The sequence below is a fragment of the Miniopterus natalensis genome, chromosome X (assembly GCF_054644295.1).
Source record: "Miniopterus natalensis isolate mMinNat1 chromosome X, mMinNat1.hap1, whole genome shotgun sequence".
In the NCBI taxonomy this organism is placed as follows: domain Eukaryota; kingdom Metazoa; phylum Chordata; class Mammalia; order Chiroptera; family Miniopteridae; genus Miniopterus; species Miniopterus natalensis.
Window position 1 is genome coordinate 80907539 of NC_142103.1, and position 4253 is coordinate 80911791.

The 4253-nt window shown below is 38.9% G+C and overlaps 1 pseudogene; it reads left to right on the top strand.

Moving 5' to 3' along the window:
• The first annotated feature begins 3291 nt into the window (after positions 1-3291).
• Positions 3292-4022, top strand: LOC107524970 (small ribosomal subunit protein eS1 pseudogene; annotated as a pseudogene).
• Positions 4023-4253: the final 231 nt, after the last annotated feature.

The following is a 4253-nucleotide window of genomic DNA, read 5'->3' on the forward strand; positions in this document are numbered from 1 at the left end:
GTATTTCTCTTGGGTATTACTGGGTCTTAAGATAGGCATATGTTTAACTTTACTAGATACTATAAAACTCTTCCAAAGTGGTTGCATTAATTTATACTCCCACCAGTGATGTATGAGAGTGCCAGTTGCAGTATATCTTTTGGTTATCAGAATATATAGAATATATATAACACATATTATATATACATATATTTAAGGTGTATAACGTATAGATATGATACACTTATATTGCAATATGATTGACACTGTAGCGTTAGCTAACACCTCTATTGCATAACATTATTATCATTTATTCTAGTGTTGGGAACAATTAAGATATAATCTTTTAGCAAGTTTAGTGTTTATAATACAATTTTGTTGTCTATAATTACTGTACTATATATTAGATCTCCAGGACTTGTTTATCTACTAGTTTGTACCCTTAAACAGCATCTGTTCCATACTTCCACCCACCCCCTCTCTGTTTTTACAAGTTTGTTTGTTTTTTAGATTACACATATAAGAGATTTCATATATGTGGAAATCAGCTTTAGGACTGGTGAATGTTACATACTTTAATGTATGTATGCTATACTTCAATTTTAAAAAGTTGATTCAGAAAAGTTGGATTTTGAATGCAAAGAAGTCTCAGGAATACTTTCACCAATTTATTTTGTTATATGATATTCCTTTTTATGTATAACCAAAGGTGATATCTGATAAAAATAAATGTCTAAATGAGTCCAAAAGAACTCTCTCAATAAATATGAAATAAAATCCTAAGTGCTCAAAACCACATATTTGTGTTCACATATATTCAAATTCAGAGGGACTGCACATTGTCCCTCATTTCCCAATAGGACAAAAAATACCCAACTGACTCATTCGAACCCATCCCAGAGAGCACAGCGCTGAAGCGTCATCTGTGGGGCCTTTAAGGCACTGTCCAGAGAGGAGTTGGCAGGTTGATGGCTGGGTCTGTAAAGGCTAACCAAGGTAGCTGACAAGTACTTGATGAAGGTCAATGGTCAAGTTACCTTGACAGCTCTTCACCTAGTTAATTTCTAGGCTTCAGGCTCCTGGCTCCACTCTGGAAGAACTTCTGTTGTGGCTTCATGGCAATGACCAGCTTGACCCTGCCACTGCCTGTGCCCCACCCATAGGATCGGCGGCACCCTGGTGCCCTCTCTTACCTCCAACTAAGATCAGCTCCCCCACTCTCTTTCTACCGCATTCTGTCTTTCTTCAAGTGTCCTAAATCAGATACCTCAGTAAACTCTTTCAAAAACAGTAAAACGTTGACCATATTTCACAACCTCGGCACCTAGCATGTAAAATCACTACTTGGTCAGGTTCTGATAAGAGTCTTACCTCAAAGTCTTACCCAAAGACAGGACATTGACTATGGAGTTCAATTCTAATTGGCCCCCATGACGGGATTGTGGAGATTTTTTGTGTGTTAATTCTCACCTAAGGATATTTTTTCCATTGCTTTTTCAGAGAGAGTGGAATGGAGAGAGGGATGGGGGGTGGGGTGGGGATAGAGAGAGAGAGAGAAAAACATCGATGTGAGAGAGCCACATTGACTGGTTGCCTCCCACATATGTCCTGACCAGGGGCAGGGAGTGAACTCACAATCCAGGTACATGCCCTTGACTGGGAATCAAACCCACAACCCATCAGTGCAAGGGCTGATGCTCTAACCATTGAGCAACACTGGCCAGGGCCAGATTGTGGAGATTTAAACTTAATTTGATCAGTTGTTTTTTGCATATTTCTAAAAATCAAGATAATGTTTATTTAGTTTTACATAAACACTAGGGGCCTTTCCTGCATCTTAATTCAATTCTCCGAATCCTTATTAGGCTTTAAATTGGATTCATGGATACAATGTTCGGAGAATTTTTTCGCACTGACTTTTGGTATATTACTTGTTCCTGACCCATGTGATTTCCAGGTGTCTGAAATATAAAAATCACTTACTGTCCAAATGATGATCTGATACTACCCTGCATCTCTCAAAATGTTCTGCACTTTTGTATGCACAGGTGCTCAGTTACAAAGTTCAGGTTGATCTTTACATACCAGTGTAATAGTCCAAGGCTACCCCCTTTCTCTTCCTCTTTCTTGCTGGCTGGAAGAGGGTTGTGCTAATGAGCCACCTTGGAACATGTTGTCTACCCAGGCATAGCAGTTCCATAAGACAGAGGAACCTGGGAATCACCATGGTGCTGACAGAGTAGCCCTGGACTACATATGCCCAGATGTTAACGTGAGGGAAAAATGAACTGCTTTCTGTCATGTAAGTCATTATTATTTTGGCTGTCTGAGACAACAGCTAAAACTATATTCTAATGAAAAACCCCAACACTTAAGCAGAATTATAGGAAATTTTGATTAAAAGACTAAGAAAATAACCAATAAAAGTCTCCATTTTCCATTTGCAGTTGAGGGTTGGAAAAGGCATCGATGGATTTTTCTTGGTATATGGTCATAGACATTTCTTGACTAGATGCTTGAAGAAAGGTCCTTGTAAGTCTGAGGCTAATGGTCCTTTTGCCTCCTCTTAAGACTGCACCAGTGAATGATTCAACACTCAGAAGTAAATCAGGAAGGGTCTCAAATACATCTCAAAAGATCTTAAATACACTAAAAAGTGTTGCAAATATATCATGAAGGGTCTCAAAGAAGTCAGGAAGGGTCTCACTGTCATCAGAAAGAGTCTCAAACAAAACAGAAAGGGTCTTAAAGATGTCAGGAAAAGCCTCAATGTCCTTACATATATAGGGTATCCAAAAAAATGTATACATACACTTTGAGTAATTATAAAGGCAGTGTTTATTAAAATACATTTTATTTTTTGCCCAGCTGGCATGGCTTAGTGGTTGAGCATTGATCTAGGATTCAGGAGATCATGATTCGATTCACAGTCAAGGCACATGCCCAGGTTGTCGGCTCGATCCCCAGTGGGGGGCGTACAGGAGGCAATGGATCAATGACTCTCATCATTGATGTTTCTATCTCTTTCTCTCTCTCCCTCTCCCTTCCTCTCTCTGAAATCAATAAAGATATATTAAAAAAATACGTTTCATTTTAAAAATTGAGCTATCAGATATTAAAGCGTGTATACATTTTTTTGAGATACCCTGTATAAGGATGGGTTTCAAATAGGTTAGGAAGACACACATTTGTCAGTAAGTGTGTCAAACAAGTCAGGAAGAATCTCAAATAGGTAGGGAAGGGTCACAAACATGTCAGGATGGAGAAGTCAAAAAGAATCTCAAAAAACTAGGAAAGGCTCTGAGAAGCACAATGGAGATCGGCAAGAACAAGTGTCTTACAAAAGGCAGCAAAAAGAGAACCAAGAAGGAAGTGGTTTATCCAATTTCTAAGAAAGATTGGTGTGACGTGAAAGCACCAGCTATGTTCAGTATTAGAAATCTTGGAAAACCACTAACTCAAGGAGCCAAAATTGCACCTGGTGGCTTCAAGGGCCATGTTTTTGAAGTAAGCATTGCTGATCTGCAGAATGATGTTGTATTTAGAAAATATAAGCTAATTACTGAGAATGTTAAGGGCAAAAACTGCCTTACTAACTTCCATGGCATGGATCATACCCTGTGGCAAAATGTGCTCCATGGTCAAAAAATGGCAGCCCATGATTGAAGCTCATGTCAATGTTAAGACTACTGAAAGTTATTTGCTTTGTCTACTCTGCATTGGTTTAACTAAAAAAATCAATAATCAGATTTGGAAGAACTCTTACATTCAGCACCAGGAGGTCTGCCAAATCTGGAAAAAGATAATGGAAGTCATGAATAGAGGTGCCGACAAATGACTTGAAAGAAGTGGTCAATAAAATGATTCCAGACAGCATTGGAAAAGACATAGAAAAGCCTCGGCAATCTATTTATCTGCTCCATGATGTTTTTGTTAGTAAAGTAAAAATGCTGACAAAGCCCAAGTTTGAATTGAGAAAACTCATGGAGCTTCATGATGAAGGCAGTAGTTCCCATACAAATCCTAGGCTACAAGCCTGTTGAGCATGTTACTGTATTGAATACTGTAGGCAACTGCAGCACAATGGTAAGTAGTGTATTTGTGTCATGCATTGTGCTGCAAAGTTAGGATGGCTATGAAGTCATTAGGAGATAGGAATTTTCAGCTCCGTTACAATCTTAAGGGGCCATCATTGTATATGCAGTCTGTCCTTGACTGAAACGTCATTATCCGGTAGCATGACTACCCCAGAATGGGTCACACACACACACAGA